This window comes from Lontra canadensis, unplaced genomic scaffold, assembly GCF_010015895.1.
Source record: "Lontra canadensis isolate GAN:19392208 unplaced genomic scaffold, GSC_riverotter_1.0 scaffold81, whole genome shotgun sequence".
Taxonomy (NCBI): domain Eukaryota; kingdom Metazoa; phylum Chordata; class Mammalia; order Carnivora; family Mustelidae; genus Lontra; species Lontra canadensis.
Window position 1 is genome coordinate 3,535,417 of NW_022631075.1, and position 17,726 is coordinate 3,553,142.

Consider the following 17,726-nt stretch of genomic DNA (forward strand, 5'->3'; position numbering starts at 1 on the left):
GAAGCAGAAAGCAAACAAAACAAAACAGAAACTCAAAAAGCAAACCCCCTAAATCACTTAAGATCAGGTGCCAGAGTTCCGCGAGTAGAGTTGTTTTGGTGGTAAGGAGTAGGGACCGCGGGGAAGCGAGGGTCTGGGAACTAGGACGGAAGGCCCCTTGCTGGGGCGTGTCAGAGGAGGGGACAGGGTAGGGTGATGCCCGACTGGGCTGCCAACCTCGGGCTACGCGCGGGGCGCAAGGGCCCGGGGGACGAGTCCCGAGCGAGCCCTGTTTCCGATTTCCCACGGTCCCGGGCTCTGCCGGACATCTCTAACGACCTCCTTTCGACCCTCGGCGCGCCCGCCCCCCACCATTAAAGAAAGAGGAAACGCGGCCCACTTCGGTCCGCGGCGGAAGCGCTGCCAAACGAATGAGTAAGTCAGGCGCGGGCACGGCACCTTGTTTACCCCACTCGGCGGCGCGCCCCTGCGGGCGCCTCGTTCGCAGACGGCGTCGGAGACGCTGAACCCGGGAGGCAGTCGGCCACGATTGGTCAGTGATAGGGAGGAGGACGCTGGGAGACAAGCGTTGCAGTGCCAGCTCGCTACCGCTAGATGCCGCTCCCTCCCAACAGGAGCTGAGCGCGGGTTCGTGGCCGACAGATGGCGCCTGCGCGTTCCATTCGCCTCCAAGTCGCCGAAGAGCGAACACCCCAAACAATCCCGAAGCGCCACCAAAAAAAAAAAAAAAAAAAGAAAAAAAAAAGAAAAAAAAAAGAAAAAAAAAACCCGCCGGATCCGACCGCCACTTTCAAAACCCCCCACCGCTCTAGAACCGCGGGAGCTTCCGTCCCTGAGTAGAATTCGAGGGTGTAAAGAAGAGGAAGGGGAAAATATCTTGTACCAGCCCAGGGGTGAAGAAGCCCCCGGCCTGAGAAAGAAGGAAGGAGGAGTGGGGGAGGCGAACAGTCTCGTTGCTGCCTCTGTGTACGCTGAGGGGGGAGGTAAGTTATAAAATGGCGGAGGCGAAGCTTCTAGAAGTTTGGAGGGGCACCCGGAGGGCGCGGGGCCCACTGTGAGGTGTGTATGGTTGAAATAGGGCGCGAGAGAGGAGTTGGGAGGGAAAGAGAATGGGCACTCTGTTGCCATTTAATTTCCCCTCTACTCCCTTTGCCCCCAGCGGGGGCAGCCATGGAGCGGGTGGCTAAGTCAAGACGGGGAGAAGCCTCCCCGTCCCCGTGTAACCCCCAACCCTTCTTTCTGCCTTCTCCCCGCAAGTGGCTACCTCAACACTACCAAGGAACTTCCAGCCCCCCTTCCTCCCTACCTCCTACTCCTAGAGTGGCTTTCTACTGCACGACTCTTCTTTTCGACTACCCTCGCTGAAGATTTTCTCTTCCTTCCCTCGCCCAACTCTCCCTCGGGGCCTCCACGGAGACCCCCCCCCCCAATGGGTGGCCCAAAATGGAGAACGCGGAGCAGCGCAAGATGGAGGCTCCGCTTCTCTGTGTAGCATTAGATTTAGGTGCCTTTTCTCCGGCAGGCTCTTAAGCCTGGGAGAGCCCAAACTGGAGGTGGGGTGGCGTGCGAGCCGTAGTCGGGGGAGGAAAGCCGGGGAGGCCGTGGCTGGGGTGGGGGAGAGCGCGGTATCGTGGTGAGGGGAAGGAAGAGAGCAAAATGGTGGTGCTGGGAACCTAGGGGGGAGGGGAGAAGCGGAGGCTCAGTTGTGTATATTTGGGCCTCGGACCGAGGGAGGCGAGGGAAAATCTACTCTGATCACACCCCTCCCTCGTGCCCCCTCCCTTCTCCCTTCCCCTCTTTCCTTTCCTCCCTCCCTTCGCTCCCTCCCTCTCTTCCTCCCTTCCTAGAGAGGGAACAACATTCATGTGACGGGCCCCTCTGCTTCTCCCCCGCCCCATCATCTCCAGCGCGTGGTGGGGGAACTGCTTGGGAAAGCGATTGGCATCGATCTCTCCATCCCTTCCGAGGCCCGACTTCGGTCAGTTTTCTTCGGGCAACAATTTTATAAATAGGCTGGGGTCTGGCGGTGTTGGCCCCCGCGTGCAGACCTTGCCCCGAAGGGGGCCCTGCCTGCCTGGCATGGGAGGAGGGGGGAAGGGCGGGAGTGGAAGGCTGTTTGTTGGGGGGTTTTGGCGCCACTTTTGTTTTAGTTTTAGTGCTGCTTTTCGTTCCCACCCCCACCCGCACTGTCTTTCTCAAGGCACGAACTGAGCTGATCCTTGCCCCAGGTAGGCAGCTTCTGCTTTTTCCCTCCACACTTTTATTCTTGCTTGGGGTTGACTTTCTTTTTTCTTCTCTCGCGTACCCAGTGATCTGTGGACGGCGATTTTAGCAGGAAAAGGGTCTGATGGGCCATGGGAGAGAGAAGGTGTGGGAAACAGCATCAAGTAGTTCCGCAAAACTTTGAGCCCCGTTCCCATTTTCTTCTGGCCTACATTCGTAAACGTATTGTTGATTTCTGCCTTTTTTTTTTCCTCGTCGCGAGAAGGTCTTGTTTTGCCTTTAGTTTTTTATAAACCGCTGTACTTTCGACATGTAGTTTCCGCTCTCCCTTGGTGTATATGTCATTTTATTTTAAATTCTGAACTGTAATGGGTTTTATCGTGAGATTTTTCGTGCTGCAGTGTTCAGCTTTAATTTTTAATATTGCATTAGTAGTTTCGTCCGGTTTGTGAGACTTTCTCCTCCGTGGCCTAGAAATGTTTTATATGTTGCCTACCACCCCTCCCTTCCCTCTCCCTCCGCCTTTCTCTTGGATGTAGTTTCTTAATTGAGGGTCATGGAGCTTGATTAAATGGTTATTTACAGTTTACACGCTATATCTATTAGAAACTTTTGATCTGTGGGATTAGGTTTAAGTAAACGAAAAGCTTGCGTTGCTTTGAAATGGTTCCTTAAAATGCGCGGGCCGCCCCCCCCCCCCCCCCCGGTAAAGCCCCATCTTCCCCTCGTACTGGAGTGTAAATTCCATACCCCTTTTCTCCCACGGACCGCCGTATTTCACGGCAGCCACACCCTGTATTTGTCTCTGTGGATTGGACTCATTATCAGCTTAATTTAGTGACTCTTAAACCACCATGATGGGACTTGCTTAAGCACGAAGCTTCTTTTCCTGTTTAGTCCTAGTGGTTAGTGTCGAAAGAGGAATAATCGAGGTTTCTTGATGAAACCTTGTGCGGTCCAACCTCTGCCTTTTTTCTGTTGTCTTTTTTCCTACTCCGGGCTGTTGGCGGTGTCAGCACCGCTGCTGGGGGCGGGGGTGGAGGGGAGAAAGAGTCGGGTTACCGAAGTGCGTCATTCCTGGCTCTAGCAGGGCCTGCTCGGGAGCTGCTGGTGTTTGTTACTGTCCTCGCAGCACTTTCCTGCCAACCTTCTCTCTCTGCGTATTGGTTAGGAGCAAGAGCAGGAGGCGGTCTTCTAATTCTATCTGTAGCCTAGCGCGTTGCGTTTCAGGGTATATGTGAACTTATTAAAAAAAAAAAAAAACCGGCCCTGGAAAGTGGATACATTTCTGTTTAATGACATACAATTCAGGTAGTTTAGACTTGCTTTCATATATTTTCCAATGAACGATGGGGTTAATTTTGAACATTTTAAACCACTTACATTAAAATGCCTGGTTTTCTTTTTACATTGATATCAATCTATAATTAGGGATCAGAAGGACCAGTTAAGGCATAAGTGTTAAGCGTTTTTTCAAGTGGTTGAATTGTGATTTTATGACACATTATGTTAAATAGTCTCTTTTTTTTCGTTTTGAGCCGAAGTGCTAAATGAATGTACGCTAATTGCAGATGTTTAAGTTCATTTTCATCACATATTCCTTTTTATCCTTGTGGATATAATTTTAAATATGCCCTTTGGATCTTATGGACTTTATTAAAATTCTTAAAGATGGCCATTTCTTTGTTTTTAACTGAATTCTTAAATTTTCCGCTTAACAAGTAGTTGTGTAGGGTGACAGTTACATTGCTTAATTCTTGATTTCTTGCTAGTCTTTGATACTTCCCTATCTTTGGGTTTTTGTCAGAGTTTTTACTGAGCACAGTGTCTTCTTATAGTTCTTTTCTGAAGATAATAATTGGAGGAGGGAGGGTGGGAAGTAGAGATGAAAAAAAAATGGCCTTGAGTTGATTGTAGCTGGGTGATGACTACAGGAGAGCTCATTGTACTATTATTCTCTCTACTTTTTCGTGTGTACTTGAAAATTTCCATAATTAAACAAAAAAATTGAAAAAAGATTTCAGATTGTCTTGAAATTTTGGTGTGATGACATAAAGTTTATATTTATGTATCAGGTACTGCATGGAAAACTTGTCCTTGTATATAAATACTTACACAATGCCTGATATATAAACTTTGAAAAAATATTTAAATTGAACCAGTATAGAATAAGCAATATAAGTTCTTACAAATTAGCTGAACTTCAAATGTTTGTAACTTAGTCTGAATGTGGTCAACTTTTAGTTTCTTTTTTTAAGGCTTTGAAAACGGGAAAATTCCATTCTCAAAGTTTGTAAATTCTGCTTCTTGTCTATTTCATTAAGTTGGAGTTACAGTGAGTCAGTATGAAAGGGATTTACTATTAATAGGAGGGGCTTTGGCAGTTGCAATAAGTGACAGTGGAAGGGATTCGGGTGCCCTAGGGCGCATTCCTGGTAGGAAGATAGAGGTAGGAGTTGAATTCAGTTTCAGTATTTGGTGTTTAATGAATGGGTAGAGAGGAGGATTGGATAAGAAATGTACTTATTAGCCATTCTTTTCCCACTGTGAAATAACTAGCATTCCAAGGTATCAGAGACTGGCAGTGGGGGTGGGGTGGGTTCTTTTTTTTTGGGTAACTGATACGAAAACAAATGTTTACTTATAAAATGAGTTAAATCCCACCTCTTTAAGGATTTGATGTTGTAGTTAAAAGTTGATATGTAAAATATTCTAATGTGTTCTATAAAGGACATTCTGACCATTAACCATCAGCAGTAAAAGTGCATTGCAGTTAAAATAATCAGTTTTCATAATTAGTATATTTGTGAATTGTTCCTACACTCTTTGAAGGTAAGTACCTTATTTCCTGTAGTTTTGTGTTATTCAGTGTCAGGCTTTTTACCCCATGAGTTGTATTTTTGCATATATGTCAAAGTTCTAAAGGGAATCCAAAATAATAGATATTTAATTTTTGTGTTGGGTGAAGTGTGTTCCCTCATCATTATTAAAGCAAAATTCCACTCTAGTCTAGGAACAGATATCTCATAACTGTTAATATTAGTCTGTATATTCATATTTAGCATTTTAGCTTTAGAAGAATGTTACGAGAAGACAGATTACATATTTTGAATTCCTATTTGTATGCAAATCTTAAGTAGATGATGAGGATTGTGGCTTCAGATTTATTGTGGCAAGGTAACAGTTAAACGATTAAGCCAACAGATTATGAGTTTGGTAACTTTGAAGTCTGTTTAGTTAGGATTTTTTTTTAAAGTTCACACACTCCAGATTTTAATGAAATTAAATCCTACATTTTTCATTATTTCCTTTCTCAATCTTGCCTTATTGACTGGTGGTTGTCTGTGGACCTGTGTATTAAAATGGGTAGGGAAGGGTGGGGAGCAGGCTCAGGCTCAAATAAATTATCTTTCGGGAATATAGTGTTAGATGTGAAAATATGCCTTGGACAGTTTAGTAGTGCTTAATATTCCGCATGTTTAACTGATGCCACCCACAGTCATGTGTGGGAAGGGAGTAAACAGTGAATAGCGTATTCTTCTTGCTTTTGGTTCTTTATAATACGTGGAAGACTCCAGATTTTGATGCTGCAAGCTAACTTTGAGTTTAAAATTTACATTAAATGGACACAGTGATCTGTTCATTTTATCTTAGCAGGATAATGTTCACATCTCTTTAATGTGGTGACTTTTGTGCCTCACATGTTCAAAAAAAACCAACCTGGTCTTGTATCAGCATTTTGAAATTGCTATTAGTAGATTATTCAGATACTTGAAATGACAGTTATTGTACAGTGGAGCACTAGTGTATACCTATTTTGGAAGTTGGGGACCTTAGCAAAGGAAAGGGATAGTCACCGTTAGCTATGGGTATCAGTATATACTGAAATGTGATTAATTACTGGAGAATAAAGAAGAAACTTTAATTATTTAGGCTATTTTAAAACTTCTGTACGTTTTCCTTTTGCAGTTTTCTACATTTGTTCCATGCATAGGACTTTTAATTTGTGGTTCAGTACTGTCCCTGTATAATATTTTCTCTGTATCTCTGGCTGTCATGAGTGTTGGTTATTGCATGTTCTTTCTGTTTGGTGAAGATAATGTGAGAAAACAAAATTGTCAGTTAGATTTTTTTTTAACATATTCTGGGTTGCCTGCTTTGCATTTAATCGAACCAAAGTTTATATTTATTCAGTGTAAGTGGTGTTGCTTGCGGAGTTTTGAATATGTGCATTCTAGAAAACAAACTACATCTCTTTAGCAGCCGTGGTAATCTGCTACCTGAACTGTGTTCCTAATGTATGCTTGATATAGTTCTCTCTTTGATACAAACCAGAAGAAAACAAGAAGTCTTTACGTATGGTTAGTCAGGAGATTATTGAAATTGTTTTATACTCCCCATTCCTCCAAAGGAATGGGTGAATAATGTTAATGCTGTTTCTTAAAAATTTTTTAATTGGAAAATACATTACTAGGATTGATGAGACCAACTAGAGAGATTACTGTAAGCTCTGAATAATCTAGGGTACACTCAAAGGTAAAATTCCTTTTTAATGTCCCACTGTTGTTAAAGGGAAAAAGAGTAAGTCCTTTTTACACTTTTTGCATGCATAACATTAGTGTAATGGGATTTGACCTATAACTTGTTGAATCCTGAGATATTCTAAGAAATAATTTAGTTTGAGTTCCTTTTGAATGGCAATAACTGTTTCAACTTTTTTTTTTGTTTTAACATTTTTAATTTAATTTTACATACCTTGCAAGATAGGTGGTTATTGTCATTTTACAGATGGGGAAATTGAGACTCTCAGAGAATAAATGACTTGTCACATGATAATAATTGATGGTCTGGATTCAGACCCAAATTGGCCTCAAAAATTGGCAAAAATTTTTTTTTTTTTTTTTTTTTTTTTTTTTTTTTTTGTTAATGCTCATTAGTTTCCCTTAACTAAGTGGTTTAAGTCTTGGGTTATCTACACAGGGTTAGATGAGTTGCTGCCTAATGAAAACTTTGTTTTACACTAAAAGATTAGTTGAAATAAATCTGAGCTTTGTTTTTCTTGCATGTGCTCATTATACAAAAGTTTGTGCGATAATATGATGAATCGTGTTCTTGATTTTTTTGGGGGGTGGTCATGCTATGGTAGATCGAGTGGTTTCACTGAATTTTTGCCAATTTTTGAGGCCAATTTGGGTCTGAATCCAGACCATCAATTATTATCATGTGACAAGTCATTTATTCTCTGAGAGTCTCAATTTCCCCATCTGTAAAATGACAATAACCACCTATCTTGCAAGGTATGTAAAATTAAATTAAAAATGTTAAAACAAAAAAAAAAGTTGAAACAGTTATTGCCATTCAAAAGGAACTCAAACTAAATTATTTCTTAGAATATCTCAGGATTCAACAAGTTATAGGTCAAATCCCATTACACCAATGTTATGCATGCAAAAAGTGTCATTTATGTTCTATACAGGCTAAGTGTGTCTGAGAATAGTTACCCAATCTTTCAGCTTGTTTATTGAGCAGTTAGATTTGAAATAAAAATTTATTTTTATAAATAAAAACGACTATTTTATAATTCACTGCTCTGACTGATTCTGTAAGGGGAATTTGTTGTTAGTTAATGGTACCTTAAAAATAATTCTCTTTCCTTCTGTTAGTATTTCTGTTTGCTTCTAATTGCTATTCTAGTTCATCTTTGACTTTATTAAATTTTCTTGTTCTAATTTGTATAGGTAATAGTTAATATTGGTGTCTTTGATCATTAGTAGGTTCATTAGTGATCAGTGACAGGAATCCTGGTCTCAGCTTTGCTTTTCCTCTCTTCTTTCTGCTTCTCATAAACTACAATTAGAACTTTTCTTACCTGAAGGACTGCTAGATGTTGGATAGCTGGCCTACAGTAAATTAGTGGAGATGAGGTAAAACAATGTATAGTGCTTTTCATAGCCATGAGTCAAATGTATATATTTTATGTTAATTGGTCCCTTAAGCTTCATTCTGTGGAAGATAATTTTTCCAGGGATGCAGTCTTCTTCTACCCTAGATTCTTTGTTCAATATTGAGTCTTTTCATCTATATTTACCTCTTTGTACTCCCAAGAATAACAAGACCCTGGTGTTCTACAACAGGATTATGCCCCAAAGCTTCCATTGTATGTAATGAATTAGTTTCTCTCCTGTGTATCTGGCAAGATGCTAGTTTTGTGCCATTCTTGGGAGAATTCAGGAAATGGTCATTCAAATAATTTTGAGTTTTGTGGTTAATCAACATTGTGGAACCCTGGATGAGAAGGGCTGCAGAATATTAAGGGCCTTGGTTTGGTGCTAAGCAGAGTTTTACTTTTAAAAAAAAGATTTATTTATTTATTTATTTGACAGAGAGAGAGAGAGAGAGAGAGAGAGAGAGATATCACAAGTAGGCAGAGAGTCAGGCAGAGAGAGAGGAGGAAGCAGGCTCCCCGCAGAGCAGAGAGCCAGACATGGGGCTCAATCCCAGGACCCTGGGATCATGACCTGAACCGAAGGCAGAGGCTTTAACCCACTGAGCCACTCAGGTGCCCCCAGAGTTTTACTTTTCAGTTACTTTCCTGTCAGTAACCTTAATATAGCCTCTACTAAAATTTATGTATAATAAAATATGAATGCAATTGATAATATTGCCATCTCAGGATAAATTGGTTAGTGTTGGTTGCAAGCAGTTAGTGCTACTTAGTTGTTTCAGAAAATTGAATGTGGGAAGTTAAATGCATAATTCATTTGTAAAAAGAAATATTGTAGAAATTCTGTTCATTGTATGATTCAAAATTTTTTATAAAAAGTATTTGACAGTGACTAACATTAGTAATAGTTAACACTAACTGAACTCTTACTCTTCATCAGACACTGTTAAAATGCTTTACATGTATTACCTCACTTAATCTTCATGAACTTGTTACCCATTACCATGTGATTTATTGCTCAAACCAGGATACTTTTGCGCATGAAAGGGGACACTAACTAGATGGCATTCTGGGATAATAGTATAAACTGGAACTGTCCCAGAGAAACTGGGTGTATGATGTCCCTGATTAATACTCCATTTTTCAGGAGGAATCTAAGGTATAGGGAAGCCAAGTACCTTGCCTGATTAGTAAGTGATAGTAGGGGATTCACAACCTCTACAGTTTATTTGAACGTGAAAGTGATTTAAATGACTTTAAACAGCCATGTTCTGAGAGTTTGTTTTTACTCCCGGGGGAATTTCTGTTGGTGTGGGGTTGATTGCAAAAGACAAGAGACAGTTTTTAAAATTCTTCCTAGTAGAATGTCCAGTTGTCTTTTTTCAAGTGACTATTGGACTTTTGAGTGACTGTTGAAAAACAACTTCTGAGGTCCACTGAAATAAAAAAAAGAAAAAGCCAAGATAACTAGTTTGATTGTTTAAGTTGTGTTTTTCTTAGGTATTATTCAGACTCCCCTTACTGTTTTCTTGGGAGGAAATGTTAAATCTGTGCTATTTCTTGGGGGTTCTTAAATTTCTTCTCAGAAGAAAGCTGAAAGAGAAATAATTTTGTGACTGGGGAGAGTGGTGTTAGAAAGAAAAAGGTACAGTTCAGAGACTTATTTCAAGTTAAACTGATCCTGTAACATAATTTGAGAGTTAAGTCTTACAGATATTGAGGTATATTTTCTTTTATTTATTATTTTATTTAAAGGTTTTTTTTTAAAGATTTTATTTATTTATTTGACAGAGAGAGATCACAAGTAGACAGAGAGGCAGGCAGAGAGAGAGAGAGAGAGAGAGAGAGAGAGGGAAGCAGGCTCCCTGCCGAGCAAAGAGCCCGATGCGGGACTCGATCCTAGGACCCTGAGATCATGACCTGAGCCGAAGGCAGTGGCTTAACCCACTGAGCCACCCAGGTGCCCTATTTAAAGGTTTTTATTTGACAGAGAGTACAGAGCCCCTGCGACAGAGCACAAGCAGGGGGCGTGGCAGAGGGAGAGGCAGGCTTGGGTGGGAGCCGGATGGGGTGGGGCTTGATCCCAGGATCCTGAGATCAAGACCTGAGCTGAATGAAGATCAAGGACTGAGCCACCCCAGGAGCCCCTGAAGTGTTATCATAAAATCAGTACTTCCTTTTTTTGGGGTGACTTTTGTAGTTGGCTTCTGTTCCTGCTTGTTTATATTTGTGATACATCCCATCTCCCAAAAATGATTACTGTAGGTTAATTCAAACATTTAGAGAAATAATTTTAGCATAATCTCAGATTATACTATATTGTAAACTAGGGTTTCCACTCCCCTTTTTTTTAGTGGGGGTAGTTGTTAGCTGATCTTCTGTTTAAAAATTATTTTTTTAAAGATTTTATTTATTCAAGAGAAAGAGCGAGCACAAGCGGGGGAGTGGCAGAGGGTAAGGGAGAAGTGGGCTCCCCACAGCGCAGGGAACCAGACATAGGGCTCCACTTGGGGCTTGGTCCCAGGACCCCGGGATCATGACCTGAGTGGGAAGGCATACGCTTAACTGACTGAGCCAACCAGGTGCCCCAGTAGAGAGCTGATGTTAAGAGGACTAAGTTTTTTCATACTTGGCTGTTTTTTGGCCATTTTAATATTTCGTTGAGGAATTTGTGTGTTTTTTTATCCCTTAGCTAGTTCACTTTTGGAGGTTTTGTTGGTGCCAATATTTTACAAACAACTGCAAGGTTATTAAGTGGGTCTGCCTAATTTTGCAAGTCTTTTCTTTAGTTCATTAAATCCATCATGAAAGTGGCCCACCATATTTGTGGGCCACATAGTCGCTGATAGACAAAAGGTTATTTTTTGTGGATTTGGTTTATTATATGAAATTAATACAGTTGGGACTTTATTTATTTATTTAAAAGATTTTATTTATTTTTATAGAGAGAGAGCCTAGGGTTAGAGGGAGAGAGAGAAACTCATGCAGAATCCCCCGTGAGTGGGGAGCCTGACATGGGGCTCAATCCCACGACCATGAGATCATGACCTGAGCAGAAACCAAGAGTCTGACGCTCAACTGACTGTGCCACCCAGGAGCCCCTACTCCTGGTATTTTAAAAAGCTGTTGGTATTTTAAAAAGCTGTTGCTTGTTTTTAATCTAGGACTGCTCAGCGGGTAGCCTGCTTCTCCCTCTCCCTCTGCCTGCCTGCCACTCCCCCTGCTTGTGCGCTCGCGCTCTCTCTGTGTCAAATAAGTAAAATTAAAAAAAAAAACAACTACCCCAAACACTACATACTGGGATTACTGTATATTAAAGAATATTAGGTTAAAACCAGTAGCCATCAATGCAGTTGTTTTTGATATGGTGTCCTTAATTTGAGATTAATGGCAAGAATTTTTTTTTTAAGATTTTAGTGGGGCTTGAACTTACAACCCTAAGATCAAGAGTCACATGCTCTACTGACTAAGCCAGCCAGGTGTACCTGGTGACAAGTTTTTTTTTAGTTTTTAGTTTTTTGTCAGAGAGAGAGAGAGAGAGAGAGAGAGAGACAAAGCAAGGGAAGCAGCAGGCAGAAGGAGAAGCAGGCTCTCTGCTGAGCAGGGAGCCTGATGTGGGTCTGGTTCCCAGGACCCCAGGATCATGACCTGAGCTGAAGGCAGAGGCTTAATCCACTGAGCCACTCAGGTGCCCCAGTGACAAGTATTCTTTATTTTAAAGATTTTATTTATTTATTTGACAGAGAGATCACAAGTAGGCAGAGAGGCAGGCAGAGAGAGAGAGAGAGAGAGGAGGAAGCAGGCTCCCTGCCGAACAGAGAGCCTGAAGCGGGACTCAATCCTAGGACTCTGAGACCACGACCTGAGCCGAAGGCAGAGGCTTAACCCACTGAGCCACCTAGGCGCCCCAGTGAGAAGCTTTGGGTGAAAAATAACGATTGAGGACTGTAAGTGAAGCCTTGGAATGCTTCAGTCTTGGGTGGTTGTTTATAAATGAAGTTAAAAGAGCCCATGTTCATCCCCCATGTTATCCAAAAATCGAGATCTTCTAAATGATGTTATGGTTTTATGTAAAAGCAAAAGAGGCAATCGGCAATGACTTTTTTTTTTTAAAGATTTTATTTATTTATTTGTCCTGGGGAGCTCATGTGCAAAAGCAGGGGGAGCGGCAGGCAGAGGGAGAAGCAGGCTCCTGTGGAGCTGGAAGCCCAACATAGGACTCGTGGATCCCAGAACTCCAGGACCATGACCTGAGCCAAAGGCAGACGTTGAGCCACCCAGGTGCCCTGGCAGTCACTGTTACATGGCAGTCCTGTGTGTCTGTATTTCACTTTCTAAATGCTTGCTTTTAAACAAGAATTTTAGGGTGCCTGGCTGGCTCAGTTGGAAGAGGATGCAACTCTTAATCTCAGGATTGTGAGTTCAGGCCCCATATGGATGGGTATAGAGATTACTTAAAAATAGGGATTTGAAGTTAAATGTGTTTGTGTGTTTGACTTTTTGACTTTGAATTCTATGTTAGAATGTTAGCTTAAAGTGTCTTTGTAGCAGTATATGATATTCATTAAATTCATTCTATGTATATGATATATATAATGATTTAGTTTTGATATATTTAAAGTATTTTCCATTTCAGAATGGGGATATATGATCTCCTCTTTTCTTGGATCTCTAATCTTTTCCCCCTTTTTTAAAAGCAAGAAGAATTTTTCCACACTCACTGATGTGTCTACTGCCACAAAGAACATGGTTAATATTCTCTTACTAAAAAAGGTCTTTTTTGTGGTTTAAAGAAATAATATTAAAGATAGTTAGGAACATGAACCTTTGAGAATTTCCCTTTTACACTAAAGAAATAGAGAAAATGTAGGAAATATTAGCAAAGCCATAATATTTTTCTTTTGGGATCTATCCTTCTCTGTTTCCACTACTCACTCAGGCCAAAAGACATTCCTCAGACTTTATTCCTGGCAGGAGAATTGAGGAAGTGGTAGTAGCCATGGTTGGCAGAGAAGCTGAAGCATGAAGGTATGTTTTTGAAAAGCAAATTTGTCAATGACAAATGGATTTTTCCAGCTCTATGTATATGTACTTTTTTGAGTTTTGATTAAATATCAATGCATAAAGTGAGCAATTCATTGAGGAATATTCAGTAGTTGCATTCATATCTGGGTGTTCAAAATGTACTTGCAAAATTTCAGAGGGATTATTTGGACAATATGGGATTATATTAGAAAAAATTCCTTTTAGAAAAAATTTATTTATTTATTTATTTGTCAGAGAATGAGAGAGAATATGCACAAGCAGGCAGAGTGGCAGGCAGAGGCAGAGAGAGAAGCAGGCTCCCTGCTGAGCAAGGAGCCCAATGCGGGACAGGATCCCAGGATCCTGGGATCATGACCTGAGCCGAAGGCAGCAGCTTAACTGACTGAGCCACCCAGGAGTTCCAGAAAAAATTCCTTTTTAAAAAAAGATTTTATTAATTTATTTGACAGAGTTAGCACAAGTGGGCAGAGTGGCAGGCAGAGGGAGAGGAAGAAACAGGCTTGAGCAGGGAGCTGGATGGGGTGGGGCTTGATCCCAGGACCCTGGGATCATGACCTGAGCTGAAGGTAACTGGTTAACTAACTGAGCCACCCAGGTGCCCCTAGAAAAAAATTCTTCAGTGAGGAATTATTTCCTAAACTTTTTTTTAAAAAAGATTTTGTTTATTTGACAGACAGAGATCACAAGTAGGCAGAGAGGCAGGCAGAGAGGCAGGCAGAGAGAGAGGAGGAAGCAGGCTCCCCGCTGAGCAGAGAGCCCGATGCAGGGCTCGATCCCAGGACCCTGGGATCATGACCTGAGACGAAGGCAGAGGCTTTAACCCACTGAGCCACCCTGGCACCCCTGTTTCCTGAACTTTTGAAGTTAGGCTGGAACGTAGGCATCCAGGTTGCTGCATGAGAACAGCAAGTCTAACATGAGAGGTAACTATTTGAGTGTGTGTATAAATATATAGTGCTTAAGTGTACAGTATTGGTGAATATTCACATTTATCTCTTACAAGTAAATTATTCTTCAGACTGGGAATTGTGTTTTTATCTAATTTTGAATTCTTGTGTCATGTGGTATGTTATACAGATTCTTAAATGATAATTGAATTAAACCTTAGGTTTTCTAGAAATTTAACTCTGCATTATAATTACAGTATTAATATTCATATTAAAGAACTGTGTGTTGGAAGAAAAGTAATTAATTTCCTCTAGTTGGCTTTGCAGTGAAGATGAACTTTATAGGATATCATTTACAGCATCTACTAGGTGGCAAGTTGTAGTACTTTTCTAACACTGACTTTTTTATTTCTTAAACAACCTTGTTATGTAGTTGGAGGTATTTTCGTTTACTGAGGTTCCGGAATGGTTAAGTGACTTGCCCAAGTTCACTTAGCTAGTAAGTGGCAGAGCCTACTTTTAAATCCAGTTTTACCCAAGTCTAACATACTTCTTTATGTGGTGATACACTGCCTCCCAGTGGGGTGATTTATAGATTTCTTAGTGATAACTTTTTTTTGGGAAAGAAAAGAAAAGGCGACGATAATTGGGGTGCCTGGCTGGCTCAGATGGTGGAACATGACTCGATCTCAGGGTCATGAGTTCAAGCCCCACATTGGCCAAAGAGCTTACTTTAAAAAAAAAAGAGAGAGAGGGGCCTCTGGCTGGCTCAGTTGGTGGAGCGTGCAACTCTTGATCTCAAGGTCATGAGTTCAAGTTCCGTGTTGGGCATGGAGCCTGCTTAAAAAATAAATACAGATTTTTAAAAAATGGAGACAATAATCCAAAGTTGTTGAGACCAAGGAGAAGTTAAACTTCTCAAAGTAGTCTGAGGACTTTTGGAAATTAAGTAGGAGAAAGGCTTGTTTTTTTTTTTTAAGATTTTATTTAGTTATTTATTTGACAGACAGAGATCACAAGTAGTCAGAGAGGCAGGCAGAGAGAGAGAGAGGAGGAAGCAGGCTCCCCGCTGAGCAGAGAGCCCGATGTGGGGCTCGATCCCAGGACCCTGGGATCATGACCTGAGCCGAAGGCAGAGGCTTTAACCCACTGAGCCACCCAGGTGCCCTGAGAAAGGCTTGTTTTTTCCTGCTCTGAGAATTAAAACACATTTTTAAAAATTTATTTTTATGTTTTAAAAGATTTTATTTATTTATTTGAGAGAGAGCATGAGCAGTGTTAGGAGTGGAGGGACATGCAGCTTCCACGCTGAGTGCAGAGCCTGACTCTGAGGGGCTTGATCTCATGACGCTGAGATATGACCCGAGCTGAAATCAAGAGTCAGATACTTAACCAACTCAGCTACCCTGAATTTATTTATTTTTTATTCCAGCTTAATTAACATTCAGTGTTATATTAGTTTCAGGTGCATAGTATAGTGATTCAAAAAATTCTATACATTACCCAGTGCCCATCACAGTAGGTACTCTTAATCCCCTTCACCTATTTCACCCATCCCTTCACCCATTTCCCCTCTGGTAACCATCTATTTGTTCTCTATATTTAAGAGTATGTTTTTTTGTTTGTCTCTTTTTTCTTCATTTGTTTTATTTCTTAAATTTCATATATGAGTGAAATCATGGTATTTGTCTTTTTCTGACTGACCGCACTTAGGATTATATTCTCTAGATCCATCCATGTTGTTGGAAATGGCAAGATTTCATTCTTTACGGTGCCTGGATGGCTCTGTCGTTAAATGTCTGCCTTAGACTCAGGTCATGATCCCAGGGTCCTGGGATCAAGCCCTGCATTAGGCTCCCTGCCCAGTGGGAAGCCTGCTTCTCCCTCTACCACTCCCCCTGCTTGTGTTCCCTCTCTCTGTCAAATAATTAAATAGAATCTTAAAAGATTTCATTCTTTATGACTAATACTACACACACACACACACACACATATACCACATCTATCTTTTTTTAAAGATTTTATTTTATTTTCTAAGTAATCTCTACACCCAACTTGGAGGCTGAAACTTAAAACCCCAATACAGGAGTCGCATGCTGCACCAACTGAACCAGCCAAGTGCCCCTCCACTACATCTTTATCTGTTCACCTATTGTTGAACAGTTGGGTGCTTCCTTGTCTTGGCTGTTGGAACTAATCCTGCAACAAACATAGGGGTGCATCTTTTCCAATTAGTGTTTTTGTATTATTTGGGTAAATACCCAGTAGTGGAATTACTGGATCATACGGCAGTTCTATTTTTAGTTTTTTTGAGGAACCTCCATACTGTTTTCCTCAGTGGCTGCACCAGTTTGCATTCCTACAATCAGTGATCAAGAAAGGATTCTTTTTCTCCACATCCTTGATAACACTTGTTGTTTCGTGTGTGTGTAAGATTTTATTTATTTGAGAGAGAGTGAATGAGAATGAGTAGGAGGAAGAAGGAGAAGCAGACTCCTTGCCAAGCAGGGAGCCTGTTGTGGGGCTCCATCCCAGGACCCTGAGATCATGACCTGAGCTGAAGGTAGAAGTTTAACTGACTGAGCCTTCCAGGTGTCCCTCTTGTAATTTTTTTTTTTAAGTAAACTCTACTCCCGTTGTGGGGCTTGAACTCATGATCCTTGAGATCAAGAGTTGCATGCTCTACTGACTGAACCTGCCAGGCACCCCATTTCTTGTGCTTTTGATTTTTAAAAAAAATTTTTTAAAGATTTTTATTTATTTGACAGAGCGAGAGATCACAAGTAGGCAGAGAGGCAGGCAGAGGGGGAGGGGGAAGCAAGCTCCCCATTGAGCAGAGAGCCCTATGCGGGCCTTGATCCCAGGACCCCAGACCATGACCCAAGTCGAAGGCAGAGGCTCAACCCACTGAGCCACCCAGGTGCCCCTTGTGTTTTTGATTTTTTAAAGATTTTTATTTATTTGAGAGAGCATGTGGGCATGTGCGTTAAGGACGGCATGGCAGGAACAGGGGAAGGGGCAGAGGGAGAAGGCGGACTCTGCGCAGCAGGTAGCCTTATGTGGAGGCTCAATTCTAGGACCCTGAGATCATGACCTGAGCTGAAGGCAGGTGCTTAACTGACTATGAGGCATCCAGGCTCCCCTCTTCTTTTTTAATTTTTTTAATTTTTAAGATTTATTTGATGGCGCCTGGGTGGCTCAGTTGTTAAGTAGCTGCCTTCAGCTCAGGTCATGATCCCAGGGTCCTGAGATCGAGGCCCATATTGGGCTCCCTGCTAGGTGGGAAGCCTGCTTCTCCCTCTCCCCCTGCTTGTGTTCCCTCTCTCTGTGTCTCTCTCTGTCAAATAAATAAATAAAATCATTAAAAAACAAACAAAAAGATTTATTTGAGAGAGTGAGCAGGGGTGAGGGACAGAAGGAGAGGGAGAGAGAATCTCAGTTTTACTTCTGCTGAGATCCTCTTGTGGGGCTTGATCCCACAACCCAGAGACCTGAGCCAAAATCAAGAGTCAGACACTTAACCTACTGAGCCACCCAGGCTCCTAGAAAGGTTTATTTCTACCAGTAGCTGATAAAGGATAAATCATTTTCAGTCTGAAGTTAACATGTGATGTTTCATATTTTGT

At 41.5% G+C, this 17,726-nt stretch overlaps 1 protein-coding gene across 5 annotated transcripts in view; it reads left to right on the top strand.

The window, feature by feature from the left end:
* The first annotated feature begins 502 nt into the window (after positions 1 to 502).
* Positions 503 to 17,726, top strand: part of STAG2 (stromal antigen 2) — a 141,293-nt gene continuing 124,069 nt past the window's right edge. Inside the window, exons 1-2 of one of the 5 annotated variants that reach the window (XM_032882338.1) lie at positions 1,425 to 1,553; positions 1,848 to 1,978. The gene's annotated coding sequence lies outside the window, so the exon portion shown is untranslated. Of the gene's footprint in view, positions 1,060 to 1,424; positions 1,554 to 1,847; positions 1,979 to 2,119; positions 2,229 to 17,726 lie in introns of those variants that run through there. The other 4 variants (XM_032882337.1, XM_032882341.1, XM_032882339.1 and 1 more) reach the window with 4 other exon arrangements.